The 16,933-nt window shown below is 44.7% G+C and overlaps 1 protein-coding gene and 1 long non-coding RNA gene across 2 annotated transcripts in view; one reads left to right on the top strand and one right to left on the bottom strand.

Moving 5' to 3' along the window:
- FRMD4B (FERM domain containing 4B) overlaps nucleotides 1-16,933 on the top strand; it is a 336,744-nt gene that overhangs the window by 15,433 nt on the left and 304,378 nt on the right. The gene's annotated exons all lie outside the window — the stretch shown is intronic.
- Nucleotides 876-16,692, bottom strand: LOC309637577. The gene is made up of 2 exons (XR_014250674.1): nucleotides 12,575-16,692; nucleotides 876-5,523 (listed from the first exon to the last, which is right to left on the bottom strand). It is a non-coding gene; the product is annotated as an uncharacterized lncRNA (long non-coding RNA).

Below are 16,933 nucleotides of genomic sequence, written 5' to 3'. Positions count from 1 at the left end.
TACTAAAACTGGGAAGGTCCTGGGCAAACCGAGATGAGTTGGTCACCCTACTTTAGATGCAGGTCACACACAGGACCTTTCAAAGTCTAACCTCTGAAAGATGATGTCCCTCCAATACATATATATTTCAAAACAAAATTATATTTTTAAAATGACCCCAAACTTAAATGTATGCTAAAATAAAACAGCTGTGTCTAGGTTTCTAATTGTAAAAATTGGAGTGAGTTTAAGAGCGTGACTTTGGTTTTGCTTTTTGTCTGTACCTCTGCTTGCCGTTTGGACTTGGCTGGCTGTGGGGTAACAGAACACTGTTAGTTAAGGGAATGGATTTGGAAACATTCTGTACCTCTTCCTTTTCACAGCCTCCACTCAGTCAGTCAAGCAGGGGTTCAGCAGGTGTGCTCCCCACATTTGAAGCTCTGGGTTCTCTCTTCAGGGGTGAAAGGGCACCTGGAAAAGTCACCTCACCTGTGTCCAAGGGGAAACCACTTACATGTGCATTTGCTCTGCCCTGGGTTCTCTCTCATCTTTCTTCTCCTGGGTGTTCATCTATTTTTAGTAACATTGTGTTTTTTTTTTAATTAAAAAAAAATATTTATTTATTTTATTTATGGCTGTGTTGGGTCTTCGTTTCTGTGTGAGGGTTTTCTCTAGTTGCGGCAAGTGGGGGCTACTCTTCATCGCGGTGCGCGGGCCTCTCACTATCGTGGCCTCTGTTGTTGCGGAGTACAGGCTCCAGACGTGCAGGCTCAGTAGTTGTGGCGCACGGGCCTAGTTGCTCCGCGGCATGTGGGATCCTCCCACACCAGGGCTCAAACCCGTGTCCCCTGCATTGGCAGGCAGATTCTCAACCACTGCGCCACCAGGGAAGCCCCAGTAACGTTGTGTTTTAATCAGAGATGAACTTGTGAAGATCTTTGCACCCAAATTAGAAGAGTGTGTCACAGCTGAATGAGAGAGAGGGAAAGTTATGCCCCAGTCTGAGGACATAAACAGCAGAGGATGTGAACACACCAAGATCTGGGAATCTCTGTAAATCAGAATCCAGATGTGTTGTCTGCACAACACAAAGTGAAAGGAAGACCTGGGAATTTGAAGGTTAAAATGATTTTATGTATCAAATGAGGTAACTTTGACAGTGAAGTTGATATGTGACGGTTAGTGGGAAAGTTCTAAGTGGATCTGGAGCCAGAAAGATACGTGTTTGAATCCAGGATCTGTCACTTAACTGCATGATTACCTTGTGCAGGTCAGGAAACCTTACTGAGCCTCCGTTTTCTCACTTATAAAATGGAGATAAGAAGGAAGGAAAGCTCACTTTTGTTGAGTGCTTGCTATATATTAGGGTCATTGTAGGCATTAGAGGAATTGTTTCATTTGAGAGTTTACGGTCCTGCAAGGTTGTCCCATTTTACAGATGAGGAAATTGAAGCACCAAACAGTCAAATAATTTTCCCAGCATTACTCAGCTGCTCAGGGATGAAGCCAAAATTCACATCTGGTTCAGGCTGCCTCCTGAGCCTGTGCCAGCCTGTTCCTCCCATGGGGATCATAACTTACTCCTCATGCTGGTGGTCTTATTTGGGTTCATCCAGAAGCATATCCTAAGATAGACTGCAAGTAGTTTATTTGGGAAGTGCAGGAAACACCAGTAGAGAAATCAGGAAATGAGATAAGGAGTGGAAGGCCGCCAAAAACAAGTGTGTTAGCAGTTTAACTCGCACAGTGGGCCAGTACTGCTCCATCCCCCTGGAGAAACTCGGGAACCAGCATAGTGTGTGTGCCTCAGAATGATCCCATCTGAGGGGTGAGGGAGCTGGGGTGTTTATACTCCAGCTCCCAAGAGTCATTAACTGAGGGCTCCTTCTGGGAGGTGAAGTATTTATTCCTAGGTGTTTCCCTGGTATCCTGCGCTTGGCAAAGGAGGACTGTGAGTCCAGGAAAGCTCTTGGCAAAGAAATGCAGGTGTGGCAGTTGGAAAAGGCCAGTGTGTCTTGAAATGGTAAAGAGAAGGGGGTGTGGAAGCAGCAAGGACAGCACCTACTACAGTGGATATTAGAAATGGAGACAGTATGCACAGTGGCAGGCTTAGGGCCACCATTTATGGAGGGTTTACTATGATTATGTACATTGACAGTAAAGGGACTTTTGAAGGCTTAGCACAAGGCTTGTGAATCATTGCTTGACCTAGAATTGTTCCCAGGAACCCATATCAAGACCTGCATGGGGTCAGCCTGCGTGTATTAATCATGAACTTCTAATAAATTCCAGGCCTGCCCAGCCCTCCACTTTGGACTCTTTCAGAAGTGGGTCCCTCCACCTGAGGTCCATCAAAACACCTGCCACCTTGGAGTCTGGGTGCAGAGGGAGGAGCCAGACTGGGTGCTTTGGCACAAAGACCGAGAAACCTCCTCTCTGTGTCCAGAACCCAAAGTTTACTCACCCTTTGTGCTCAGGGGAAGCGAGTTCAAAAAGGGATTGTGAGCCAAGAGCAAGGAGGGATAAATGTAGCTTGGCTGACATGATTAGCAAGAACTTTTTTGTTTTTCTAAAGAAGATAACAGCTCGTTTTTCTGCCACATCTTGCGGTCACTTTTTCTTCCAGGATATAACTATTGAGTACTATAGCAGTTATAGTTTCCAGTGTCTCTCTTCCTTCCTCGCCACCCATTATGGAAGTTCCCCATTTTGTGTGGTCTTGGTGGGGCAGTGCCCACCTCTCCATCTGAACCAAAGAAACCAGATTGTTCCTCTCTTCATGTGATGCAATCCTGAAATGTGGCAGAGACTGCTTTTCGTCCCCCAAGCCCATTTCCCTTCCTCTTTTTAGTAATAACCCCCATCCTTTGGGTTTTCTCTGGGCACATGGCTGCCAAGATAGGGACTACATTTCCCAGCTTCCCTTGTGTCTGGTGTGGCCACGTGACCAAGCTCCGCCTAAAGGAGTGTGAGAGGAAGTGATTTATGCAAGCTTATGAGTTGTTCCCATTGGAAGGAAACACCTTCTTCTTGTTCTTGCCTCCTTCCCTTGAGCTGGAACAAGGAGGCAGTGGTTAATGTGGAGCCCTTGTGGAGCCCTTGTCAATAATGGGGGTGAGGGCAGTATTCCAGGTGTTGATTTACAACCTCGGGGGATCCCCAGGTGAAACCCGAAACTGGCCTTTGTACACGGAGGGCAAGGAGAGACGGAAGAAAGAGGCAGATCACTCCAGACTGGTAGGTGGCAGTTCTAATAGCTTCCATGGTCCTCCATCTCTTTCTTTATCTTTTAAAAAGAAAAACCCAGGAAGACGCGTCAGATTTTTGTAAATGAAGGTACGACAAGGGTGTGGCCAATTTTGCTTTGTGACCTCATGAAGGAGATTTTGTGATACTACCTATATATCTTTACACACATGCATATATATCTATATCTATATCTATGTATCTATATACCTATATATCTGTATGTATCTCAAACCAGCAATGGGACTTTGTTTCTATAGCAAATAAATGTTATTTTTTTCCTCCACCCAGTCTCCCCCTGCATACGCACATCCCCACTTTATCCTTGCTCCTTTTCCCTTCCAACCATCCTTGCCCCCGGCTACATAGCCTGTGCCCTCCTTTCTGATCTCTGTTGTCCCATCCCTGGAGAAAGGTCTGGAAAGAGAGTCATACTTGGGCTCTGAGGGAGGGTGAGAGGGAGGTCGTTCCCAACTCTTCAGTTCCTATTGTGTAAAACAATAGGTTAAGATAGCGACAGACTTCATTCTTAAAGTTCATTTCTTGATGGGTCATTGTCAGACTCAAAAAAATTGTTATTAACTCTTTTTTTTTTGTAAATTTATTTATTTAATTAATTTATTTTTTGGCTGTGTTGAGTCTTTGTTGCTGCGCGCAGGCTTTCTCTAGTTGCATCAAGTGGGGGCTGCTCTTTGTCCCAGTGTGCAAGCTTCTTACTGCGGTGGCTTCTCTTGTTGTGGAGCACAGGCTCTAGGCCTGCGGGCTGCAGTAGTTGTGGCATGTGGGCTCCGTAGTTGTGGCTCACGGGCTCTAGAGCACAGGCTCCGTAGTTGTGGTGCATGGGCTTAGTTGCTCCGCGGCACGTGGGATCTTCCCGGACCAGGGCTCGAACCCGTGTCCCCTGCATTGGCAGGCGGATTCTTAATCACTGCGCCACCAGGGAAGCCCCAATTATTATTATCTCTTGATTGAGGACTTTGAGTAAAGATATCTTTTCTTACTTTCCTTTTTTACATTATTCTTTCAAGCCTGCATCCTCGAAATGGCTGAGTGCAGGAATGGTGGGTGGAATATACATTCCAAGGATGGAAGGGGAGGTGAGGAGCCTCCGATTGTCTGGGCCCAGCTCATGGGTCACCCAGCAAGCATGCCCTCTCAGTGACCTGCTCCAACGCCAGGAGATGGTAGAACATCAAGGTGGAAGGGGTCTGGGTCCCTCTACCTCTGTGTGGGGCAGAGCTCTGCTGCCAGCCCCCGCCCTCTGCCAGACCACTCTCTCCTTGGACTTGGACTCAAAAGAGAACAAATCTATACCACTCTTGCTTGGTCTCTGCTCTAACCAAGAACCTATGTTGTGACTGATATTAAAGTCTTGACACCTGACTTAGCCTCAGCCAACTGAGAGTTACTGGAGAGATCATGAGGGTTGGAGCCAGAAGACCTGGGTTTAATCTTAGCTCTGCCACATACTAATGGGATGGTGTTGAGTAAGAGAACAGCCTACAGCTCCTCTGTGACTGTGGCATGCATTACCAGATTTAATTCTCTGTAGCAAGCCTCTGGGGGTAAAAAGCCTGGCCCAGTGCTTGGCACATAGTCAACAGTCAATGAAAGATGGTTCTTGATGTTATTCATATCACTGTTAATTATTCACAATGCTGAGTGGTTGCTGACCAATTCAGGCAGTACTAGTAACTTTATACCTGCTGGCTCTCAGGTCTGGACTTAGTTTTGCCAATTTCTGAAGTGGCTGGGTGACCCATGGCAAATGAGCAGTCAGCAGAAACCATATGTTCCGTCAAGCCCTTGTGGGTGGCATTTACTTGACTTGGGTAAAGGATACGTCTTATGATAAAGTGGACAGGCTTCCTGGGGTGGTGCCTTCTGATCCCTCACAAAGGGTGAGGGAGGAGGTAAGGGTGGGGAACCAGCTGGTCAGGAGAGAACGCAATCTTTTCCCTGACTAACCTGGGAAGCCACATCTTTAGTGCCTGCCAACTGCTGGTGGCCTACCTGATACCCACTTCCTCCACTCGGAGTAAAGAACCCCAGTCTTATTTGAGGTGGTGACGTGCTTTGCTAAAATTAGACTACATTTCCCTGCCTCCCACACAATTAAATATGGCCGGGTTACCAAGTGCTGGCCAGTGAGGTTTAAGTAGTGTTCTGTGGGATGTTCAGCTCCAGTTGGGAGCTGACTCAGGTGGGAGACTTGCTCTTTTGCTTTTCCATCCTCCTCCCCCTCCTGCTGCTTAGAACACAGAAATGATGGCTGGAGCTTCAGCAACTGTTTTGTGACTTTTTTTTTTTTTTTAACATCTTTATTGACGTATAATTGCCTTACAATGGTGTGTTAGCTTCTGCTTTATAACAAAGTGAATCAGTTATACACATACAATATGTTCCCATATCTCTTCCCTCTTGCATCTCTCTCCCTCCCACCCTCCCCATCCCACCCCTCTAGGTGGTCACAAAGCACCGAGCTGATCTCCCTGTGCTATGTGGCTGCTTCCCACTAGTTATCTATTTTACATTTGGTAGTGTATATATGTCCATGACACTCTCTTACCCTGTCACATCTCACCCCACCCCCTCCCCATATCCTCAAGTCCATTCTCTAGTAGGTCTGTGTCTTTATTCCCGTCTTGCCACTAGGTTCTTCATGGCTTTTTTTTTTTTTTTTTCCTTAGATTCTGTATATATGTGTTAGCATACTGTATTTGTTTTTCTCTTTCTGACTTACTTCACTCTGTATGACAGACTCTAACTCGATCCACCTCATTACAAATACCTCCATTTCATTTCTTTTTATGGCTGAGTAATATTCCATTGTATATATGTGCCACATCTTCTTTACCCATTCATCTGTCGATGGACATTTAGGTTGCTTCCATGTCCTGGCTCTTGTAAATAGAGCTGCAATGAACATTTTGGTACATGACTCTTTTTGAACTATGGTTTTCTCAGGGTATATGCCCAGTAGTGGGATTGCTGGGTCGTATGGTAGTTCTATTTGTAGTTTTTTAAGGAACCTCCATACTGTTCTCCATAGTGGCTGTATCAATTTACATTCCCACCAACAGTGCAAGAGTGTTCCCTTTCCTCCACACCCTCTCCAGCATTTATTGTTTCTAGATTTTTTGATGATGGCCATTCTGATCGGTGTGAGATGATATCTCATTGTAGTTTTGATTTGCATTTCTCTAATGATTAATGATGTTGAGCATTCTTTCATGTATCTGTTGGCAATCTGTATATCTTCTTTGGAGAAATGTCTATTTAGGTCTTCTGCCCATTTTTGGATTGGGTTGTTCGTTTTTTTGTTATTGAGCTGCATGAGCTGCTTGTAAATCTTGGAGATTAATCCTTTGTCAGTTGCTTCATTTGCAAATATTTTCTCCCATTCTGAGGGTTGTCTTTTGGTCTTGTTTATGGTTTCCTTTGCTGTGCAAAAGCTTTTAAGTTTCATTAGGTCCCATTTGTTTATTTGTGTTCTTATTTCCATTTCTCTGGGAGCTGGGTCAAAAAGAATCTTGCTGTGATGTATGTCATAGAGTGTTCTGCCTATGTTTTCCTCTAAGAGTTTGATAGTGTCTGGCCTTACATTTAGGTCTTTAATCCATTTTGAGTTTATTTTTGTGCATGGTGTCAGGGAGTGTTCTAATTTCATACTTTTACATGTATCTGTCCAATTTTCCCAGCACCACTTATTGAAGAGGCTGCCTTTTCTCCATTGTATATTCTTGCCTCCTTTATCAAAGATAAGGTGACCATATGTGTGTGGGTTTATCTCTGGGCTTTCTATCCTGTTCCATTGATCTATATTTCTGTTTTTGTGCCAGTACCAAACTGTCTTGATTACTGTAGCTTTGTAATATAGTCTGAAGTCAGGGAGCCTGATTCCCCCAGCTCCATTTTTCGTTCTCAAGATTGCTTTGGCTATTCGGGGTCTTTTGTGTTTCCATACAAATTGTGAAATTTTTTGTTCTAGTTCTGTGAAAAATGCCAGTGGTAGTTTGATAGGGATTGCATTGAATCTGTAGATTGCTTTGGGTAGTAGAGTCATTTTCACAATGTTGATTCTTCCAATCCAGGAACATGGTATATCTCTCCATCTATTTGTATCATCTTTAATTTCTTTCATCAGTGTCTTATAATTTTCTGCATACAGGTCTTTTGTCTCCTTAGGTAGGTTTATTCCTAGGTATTTTATTCTTTTTGTTGCAGTGGTAAACGGGAGTGTTTTCTTAATTTCACTTTCAGATTTTTCGTCATTAATGTATAGGAATGCAAGAGATTTCTGTGCATTAATTTTGTATCCTGCTACTTTACCAAATTCATTGATTAGCTCTAGGAGTTTTCTGGTAGCATCTTTAGGATTCTCTATGTATAGTATCATGTCATCTGCAAATAGTGACAGCTTTACTTCTTCTTTTCCGATTTGGATTCCTTTTATTTCTTTGTCTTCTCTGATTGCTGTGGCTAACACTTCCAAAACTATGTTGAATAATAGTGGTGAGAGTGGGCAACCTTGTCTTGTTCCTGATCTTAGTGGAAATGGTTTCAGTTTTTCACCATTGAGGACAATGTTGGCTGTGGGTTTGTCATATATGGCCTTTATTATGTTGAGGAAAGTTCCCTCTATGCCTACTTTCTGCAGGGCTTTTATCATAAATGGGTGTTGAATTTTGTCGAAAGCTTTCTCTGCATCTATTGAGATGATCATATGGTTTTTCTCCTTCAATTTGTTAATATGGTGTATCACATTGATTGATTTGCGTATGTTGAAGAATCCTTGCATTCCTGGGATAAACCCCATTTGATCATGGTGTATGATCCTTTTAATGTGCTGTTGGATTCTGTTTGCTAGTATTTTGTTGAGGATTTTTGCATCTATGTTCATCAGTGATATTGGCCTGTAGTTTTCTTTCTTTGTGACATCTTTGTCTGGTTTTGGTATCAGGGTGATGGTGGCCTCGTAGAATGAGTTTGGGAGTGTTCCTCCTTCTGCAATATTTTGGAAGAGTTTGAGAAGGATAGGTGTTAGCTCTTCTCTAAATGTTTGATAGAATTCACCTGTGAAGCCATCTGGTCCTGGGCTCTTGTTTGTTGGAAGGTTTTTAATCACAGTTTCAATTTCAGTGCTTGTGATTGGTCTGTTTATATTTTCTATTTCTTCCTGGTTCAGTCTTGGCAGTTTGTGCATTTCTAAGAATCTGTCCATTTCTTCCAGGTTGTCCATTTTCTTGGCATAGAGTTGCTTGTAGTAATCTCTCATGATCTTTTGTATTTCTGCAGTGTCAGTGGTTACTTCTCCTTTTTCATTTCTAATTCTATTGATTTGAGTCTTCTCCCTTTTTCTCTTGATGAGTCTGACTAATGGTTTATCAATTTTGTTTATCTTCTCAAAGAACCAGCTTTTAGTTTCATTGATTTTTGCTATTGTTTCCTTCATTTCTTTTTCATTTATTTCTGACCTGATCTTTATAATTTCTTTCCTTCTGCTGGCTTGGGGGTTTTTTTGTTCTTCTTTCTCTAATTGCTTTAGGTGCAAGGTTAGGTTGTTTATTCGAGATGTTTCCTGTTTCTTGAGGTAGGCTTGTATTGCTATAAACTTCCCTCTTAGCACTGCTTTTGCTGCGTCCCATAGGTTTTGGGTCGTCGTATCTCCATTGTCATTTGTTTCTAGGTATTTTTTGATTTCCCCTTTGATTTCTTCAGTGATCACTTCGTTATTAAGCAGTGTATTGTGTAGCCTCCATGTGTTTGTATTTTTTACACATCTTTTCCTGTAATTGATATCTAGTCTCATAGCGTTGTGGTCGGAAAAGATACTTGATATGATTTCAGTTTTCTTAAATTTACCAAGGCTTGATTTGTGACCCAAGATATGATCTATCCTGGAGAATGTTCCATGAGCACTTGAGAAAAATGTGTATTCTGTTGTTTTTGGGTGGAATGTCCTATAAATATCAATTAAGTCCATCTTGTTTAATGTATCATTTAAAGCTTGCGTTTCCTTATTTATTTTCATTTTGGATGATCTGTCCATTGGTGAAAGTGGGGTGTTAAAGTCCCCTACTATGATTGTGTTGCTGTCGATTTCCCCTTTTATGGCTGTTAGTATTTGCCTTATGTATTGAGGTGCTCCTATGTTGGGTGCATAAATATTTACAATTGTTATACCTTCCTCTTGGATCGATCCCTTGATCATTATATAGTGTCCTTCTTTGTCTCTTGTAATAGTCTTTATTTTAAAGTCTATTTTGTCTGATATGAGAATTGCTACTCCAGCTTTCTTTTGATTTCCATTTGCATGGAATATCTTTTTCCATCCCCTCACTTTCAGTCTATATGTGTCTCTAGGTCTGAAGTGGGTCTCTTGTAGACAGCATATATATGGGTCTTGTTTTTGTATCCATTCAGCCAGCCTGTGTCTTTTGGTGGGAGCATTTAATCCATTTACAATCCATTTACATTACATCGATATGTATGTTCCTATTCCCATTTTCTTAAATGTTTTGGGTTTGTTATTGTAGGTGTTTTCCTTCTCTTGTGTTTCTTGCCTAGAGAAGTTCCCTTAGCATTTGTTGTAAAGCTGGTTTGGTGGTGCTGAACTCTCTCAGCTTTTGCTTGTCTGTAAAGGTTTTAATTTCTCCATCACATCTGAATGAGATCCTTGCTGGGTAGAGTAATCTTGGTTGTAGGTTTTTCTCCTTCATCACTTTAAGTATATCCTGCCACTCCCTTCTGGCTTGCAGAGTTTCTGCTGAAAGATCAGATGTTAACCTTATGGGGATTCCCTTGTGTGTTATTTGCTGTTTTTCCCTTGCTGCCTTTAATATGTTTTCCTTATATTTAATTTTTGACAGTTTGATTAATATGTGTCTTGGCGTGTTTCCCCTTGGGTTTATCCTGTATGGGACTCTCTGTGCTTCCAGGACTTGATTAACTATTTCCTTTCCCATATTAGGGAAGTTTTCAACTATAATCTCTTCAAATATTTTCTCAGTCCCTTTCTTTTTTTCTTCTTCTTCTGGGACCCCTATAATTCGAATGTTGGTGCGTTTAATGTTGTCCCAGAGGTCTCTGAGACTGTCCTCAGTTCTTTTCATTCTTTTTTCTTTATCCTGCTCTGCAGTAGTTATTTCCACCATTTTATCTTCCAGGTCACTTATCCTTTCTTCTGCCTCAGTTATTCTGCTATTGATCCCATCTAGAGTATTTTTAATTTCATTTATTGTGTTTTTCATCATTGCTTGGTTCCTCTTTAGTTCTTCTACATCCTTGTTAAATGTTTCTTGCATTTTGTCTATTCTATTTCCAAGATTTTGGATCATCCTTACTATCATTATTCTGAATTCTTTTTCAGGTAGACCGCCTATTTCCTCTTCATTTGTTAAATCTGGAGTGTTTTGACCCTGCTCCTTCATCTGCTGTATGTTTTTCTGTCGTCTCATTTTGCTTATCTTACTGTGTTTGGGGTCTCCTTTTCACAGGCTGCAGGTTCGTAGTTCCCGTTGTTTTTGGTATCTGTCCCCAGTGGCTAAGGTTGGTTCAGTGGGTTGTGTAGGCTTCCTGGTGGAGGGAACTAGTGCCTGAGTTCTGGTGGATGAGGCTGGATCTTGTCTTTCTGGTGGGCACGTCCACGTCTGGTGGTGTATTTTGGGGTGTCTGTGGCCTTATTATGATTTTAGGCAGCCTCTGTGCTAATGGATGGGGCTGTGTTCCTGTCTTGCTAGTTGTTTGGCATAGGGTGTCCAGCACTGTAGCTTGCTGGTCGTTGAGTGAAGCTGGGTCTTGATGTTGAGATGGAGATCTCTGAGAGATTTTTGCCGTTTGGTATTACGTGGAGCTGGGAGGTCTCTTGTGGACCAGTGTCCTGAAGTTGGTTCTCCCATCTCAGAGGCACGGCCCTGATGCCTGGCTGGAGCACCAAGATCCTTTCGTCCACACGGCTCAGAGTAAAAGGGAGAAAAAATAGAAAGAAAGAAAGAAGGAGGCTATAATATAGTGAAGTAAAATAAAGCTATTATAAAGCAGAGCTATACAGACAAAATCTCACCCAGAAGCATATACATATACACTCACAAAAAAAAGGAAAAGGGGAAAAATTAATATATCCTGTTCCGAAAGTCCACCTCCTGAATTTGGGATGATTCGTTGTCTATTCAGGTATTCAACAGATGCAGGCACATCAAGTTGTTTGTGGAGTTTGAATCCGCTGCTTCTGAGGCTGCTGGGAGAGATTTCCCCTTCTCCTCTCTGTTCGCACAGCTCCTGGGGATCAGCTTTGAATTTGGACCCGCCTCTGCGTGTAGGTCACCTGAGGGCGTCTGTTCCCCGCCCAGACAGGACGGGGTTAAAGGAGCAGCTGCTTCGGGGGCTCTGGCTCACTCAGGCCGCGGGGAGGGAGGGGTACGGAGGAGGCGGGGCGAGCCTGCGGCGGCAGAGGCCAACGTGATGTTGCAGCAGCCTGAGGTGTGCCGTGCGTTCTCCTGGGGAAGTTGTCCCCGGATCACAGGAGCCTGGCAGTGGCGGGCTGTACCGGCTCCCGGGAGGGTCGGTGTGGAGAGTGACCTGTGCTCACACACAGGCTTTTTGGAGGCGGCAGCAGCAGCCCCAGCGTCTCACGCCCGTCTCTGGGGCCTGCGCTGATCGCTGCGGCTCGCGCCCGTCTGTGGAGCTTGTTTAGGCGGCGCTCTGAATCCCCTCTCCTTGCGCGCCGTGAAACAAAGAGGCAAGAAAAAGTCTCTTGCCTCTTCGGCAGCTGCAGACTTTTTCCCGGACTCCCTACCAGCCAGCTGTGGTGCGCTAACCCCTTCAGGCTGTGTTCACGCCGCCAGCCCCAGTCCTCTCCCTGCGATCCGACCGAAGCTGAGCCTCAGCTCCCAGCCCCGCCCGCCCCGGCGGGTGAGCAGACAAGCCTCTCGGGCTGGAGAGCGCTGCTCGGCGCCGAGCCTCTGTGCGGGAATCTCTCCGCTTTGCCCTCCGCACCCCTGTGGCTGTGCTCTCCTCCGTGGCTCCGAAGCTTCCCCCCTCTGCCACCCGCAGTCTCTGCCCGCGAAGGGGCTTCCTAGTGCGTGGAAATCTTTCCTCCTTCACAGCTCCCTCCCACTGGTGCAGGTGCCGTCCCTATTCTTTTGTCTCTGTTATTTCTTTTTTCTTTTGCCCTACCCAAGTACGGGGGGAGTTTCTTGCCTGTTTAGAGGTCGGACATTTTCTGCCAGCGTTCAGTGGGTGTTCTGTAGGAGCAGTTCCACGTGTAGATGTATTTCTACTGTATCTGTGGGAAGGAAGGTGATCTCCGCGTCTTACTCTTCCGCCATCTTCTCTCCTGTTTTGTGACTTTGAAGGCAGAAGCCATGGGCTCAGGAAGGCAGTTGAAGGTAGAGGGGACTGCTTTCTGCCAGAAATGGCTCTCCTACCCGAATATCTGAGAGCCGCCCGAAGCGTTCTGGCTTTATGTGTATGAATGAGCCTCGGTCTCATTTTACATTACGTATTTCAAAAGCCTTCAAGACTAAAAGCCCCATGCTAAAGAACTGCATAGCTACTTCTCTTATCTTCCTGTGGGGCTAGATTAATTTCTTTATCTTTCTTGCAAATGCCTAGAGTCCAGCTTCCCAGCTAAATAAGCATATGATACCACCGTTCTGTCCTTTGCACTTAGGGCTGAACATTTGGGTGCTTAACTGCTCTCTGATTGTTTTGACTGGTTTAATGGCCTTTCAGGATGGTCAGAAAGTTTTTTTTCCAAATACCGTAACACTTATTATATTTGATTTTCTGAATACGTGGATGGATTCCCGATGATTGTTTCCTCAGAGGAAGGATCCTTGGAAAAGGCCTTAGAAAAATATCCGATGGGATATCCTGCTCTCCTCTGAACTGTGATGCAGGGTAGACGTCTACAAGCTGTACCTTTGCCACAGCCCGTTATTAGCTGGCTTCTGGTTAGGCTCTGTGAGTGGAGTTGTTGACCACAGATGGGGATGGGAGAATGGAATTAATTCTGTTTTCATCTCAAGTTGGCATCTTCGCAGCAGCCGTAGACATCATGGTGCTTCAGCCGGGAAATGTGTACTTGAGTGGGAAGACTGACCCAGTCCCATATTTACAAACAATGTCATCTGAAGGCTGATGGACAGTTTTCACCAAACCCCATTTCTTTTACCTCCTGGGTGGCACACGGAGAAATGATGCTGCTCGGCCTCTCCAGCTGGAGTATCAGGGTGGAGGAGAGGAGGAGGCTGATTTCTGACCAGTACAGTGAGGGTAGAAGTGTTATATGCTGTTACTGTGTCTGGTCCATAAAAACTGCCTCCACTACTTTCCCGACCTCCCCTGCCCTCATTTGCCTTCTGGATGCAGAAGATCTGGTGCCCAACTTGAAGGTCCTTGGGGTTGACAGACTCACTGGAAGGAAGGAGCCAGAAAACTTCGGGAAACAGAATTCCTCTCTTCCCCCTAGCTATCCTGCACTGGATCATGACACGATGAGAAAGCAGCCTTTAATGTGCTAATAAGTGAATTAATTAAAGTACCACTAAACATGTGCAGACTTCACAGCTTGCTAAAGGGTTCATCATTCATTCATTCATTCATTCAGGAAACACTTACTGAGTGAGTGCCTACCGTGATTTTGTTAGGGAACCAAAAAGACCATAAAGACTGAGGGAGTGCAACTTGGGGAAGAAGTGTGACTTTGAATTAGCAATGAAGGGAAGCCTGTCTCTGGAGTCTGTGTTTCATCTGAGCCAGAAGGCTGAGAAGGAAGCCGTTATGTGAACACCTGGGGGGGTGAGCATTCCTAGCAGAGGGTGTGGCTAGTGCAAAGGCCTGGGAGTAGGAACGTGCCTGGTAGGTTTTAGGAATAGAAAACGGCTGGAGCAGAGTGAGCAGGGGAGAGAGTGGTGAGGCGAGACTAAATCATGGAGGGCCTCGTACGCCACGTGGGTTGAGCGTTTGTATTTTATTCTGAGTACAATGGGAAGCCAGTGGAGTATTAAGCAGAGAGGTGACATGATCTGATTCACAGCAGCATGTAAGTGCTGATTCCCCAGGATAAAATAGACACTCACTCCAGACAGAACTAAGGGTGTTCTCCTGGGAATACCTAGAACAATGTGAAAACAGGAGAGTGCTGGAAGCCTAAACAAGCACCATTTACATTCCAAGGAAGGCCAGGAGGGATTGATAAGCCTTTCTATATCTTTCTGACTTTCATTTTTCTCTTTCATCATTATTATTGAGCTTCCCCGTAAAGTACAACTGGAGATGAGTACTTGGGTGCCTGAAGGAGATCTCAAGGAGCAGGGGCAGGGGTTTTCTAAACAAGTGTCCACTGAAAAAAACACACAACCTAAAAGTTGAGAATTGGTGGATTTGCTGAGGGCTCCAAGCCCGGGAGACAGGCTCTCATATAGCGCTGAGGGACTATTCCAAGGAGCTAAGAGAGGGGCCAGAATATACAGGAGTTTTTGCAACAAAAACCAGGTAGTCAGAACATCAAAAGATTACTGTTAATTAAGGAAAAAAACAAACGTCTCAGGTTAGTGACTTTGGTACTTTTCTTTGTATGGGAAGATGCAAGAGTCTGGGCTTGTTGACATGCACCTTAACTATCTAGGGCTAGTATCCTGTTTTTCTCCATCCTGAATCTGCTGAGGGTGCACAGTCCGGGGCCGCTGCAGTGGCTTGTGGCTTGACGGCTGCAACATCCTTTGTCTACTGAGATGGCACGTGACATTCCTTCGTCCACACCAGGACGAAGGCACGTCATCACCAGCGGGCAACTGCACCTCAGTCCCGCTTGGGGATACTCTCTGAGATGCCATACAAAATGCACTTTAGAATTTTCTACCTGGTGGGAGGAAAAGAGTATTTTTCCATCGGGTCTTGCCCTCCTTGATCAAGGTTGCTTTGTGGGTGTAAGCTGCCTCTTATTTCCAGGTTCACTCAGGCCTCACACTGAGTGCTCCTGCCAGGCTGCCACGCCGAGCCCCAGGGCAGAAAGCCCCAAGCTCTTTCCCTGTAGGCTTTAGCATTAAATGCTCTTTTAAAATGTTGGGTTTTGATTCTACAAATGTCAGAGAAGCTAACCAGAGAGAAAAAGGGTCGGGGTAAGGAAAATATATAGAAGATGGCAGCCAAAAAGCCAACAAGAGCCCTGAGGCATGGGAAGGAATAGAAGGTTGCATGTGGGAAGAAATAAGAGGTAACTCTTTCTCAACAGAGAATTTTGGTTGTTGGGCAGTGTGTTCTATCTCTGTCTCTGTCTGTCTTTCTCTCTCTCTCTCACACACACACACACACACACACACACACACACAGTACAAGCCATATGGAGGGACTTTTGGATCACCAAAAATGCCACTCTTTCGACTTACGTCCTTTGTACAACTCCTTCCTTTGCCCATCCCAGCCATACACACACACACACACTTTGCCTGACTAATTCTCATTTATCCCTGAAGACCGTGATCTCACTCTGATGGCTTTCCTTAACTTTCTAAACCTGGTAATAATATTAGAGCTTTTTGATTCTAAGAACCAGACCCCCGACTCAAAGAGTTCAAGTTAAAAACAACCAACCAAACAAATGAATGTAGGGTAGTGTTTCTCAGCATGTAATCCGCAGACTACTTACCTGAGGATCCCTAGGGTGCTGGTTCTAAGCACCCACCCCTGCACCCTGCTCACACCTGCTCAACCGGAAGTCTGAGGAACTGGCACGTAAGCAAGCTGCCTGGATGGTTCTGGTGCACATCCATTTTCAAGAACCACTGCTCCAGGAGAGTCTCCCATTGCTCTTTGCAAAGAGTTCATACAGCCAGGTCTGAGAGGAACCAGAACCTTGTCAAGCATCCTCCTAGATCTGTAGAAGTTTGATTTCTTGTTTCCCCACCGGTCTCCTTAGTTGTCCTCCTTTGCTTACACATGGCTCCCTCAATCCTAAACTCGACTCTTCCAACAGCCAACTGGCTTATCCTCAGAATCTCCATCCCCAGTCGTGGATTGATCCAGCTTGGACCAGGGGTCATCCTTGCTCCAGCCACCTGTGGCCCAGGGGATGGAAGGGTAGATGGCGCCTCATGGTACCTTCTCTGCAATGACTATAGACCAGGCAGCTTTTTAAGAAAAAGAATAGAAATTGTCATTTCTAGTGCAACATTCCATGGGGCTTTGACTTTCTCGTATTATAACATTTACTATCTAATCTTGTAATTGGCGGTATACTTCCTAGTATCCACCATCAGACTGACAAAAATCTGAGGACAAGACCACCATCTTAAGGACTCTTATATTCCTAAAACTTACCAGAATGCTTATCACCAAGAAGGGACTCAATAAATAGTTACTGGATGATGTCATTGCGAATGTACAGGAGCACATGATTCCACTAATTTTAAAAGTTTTAAATCAATTTTATTAAGGCATCATTTACATACAATAAAATATACCCATTTTTTTTCATTTTATTTATTTATTTATGGCTGTGTTGTGTCTTCGTTTCTGTGCGAGGGGTTTCTCTAGTTGCGGCAAGCGGGGACCACTCTTCATTGCGGTGCGCGGGCCTCTCACTATCGCGGCCTCTCTTGTTGCGGAGCACAGGCTCCAGACGCGCAGGCTCAGTAATTCCGGTTCACGGGCCCAGCTGCTCCGTGGCATGTGGGATCTTCCCAGACCAGGGCGCGAACCCGTG

This window comes from Balaenoptera physalus (genome assembly GCF_965194825.1).
Source record: "Balaenoptera physalus genome assembly, chromosome: 11".
NCBI lineage: Eukaryota > Metazoa > Chordata > Mammalia > Artiodactyla > Balaenopteridae > Balaenoptera > Balaenoptera physalus.
Note: the sequence above shows the minus strand (reverse complement) of the source record. Positions and strands in the feature narration are given on the sequence as shown.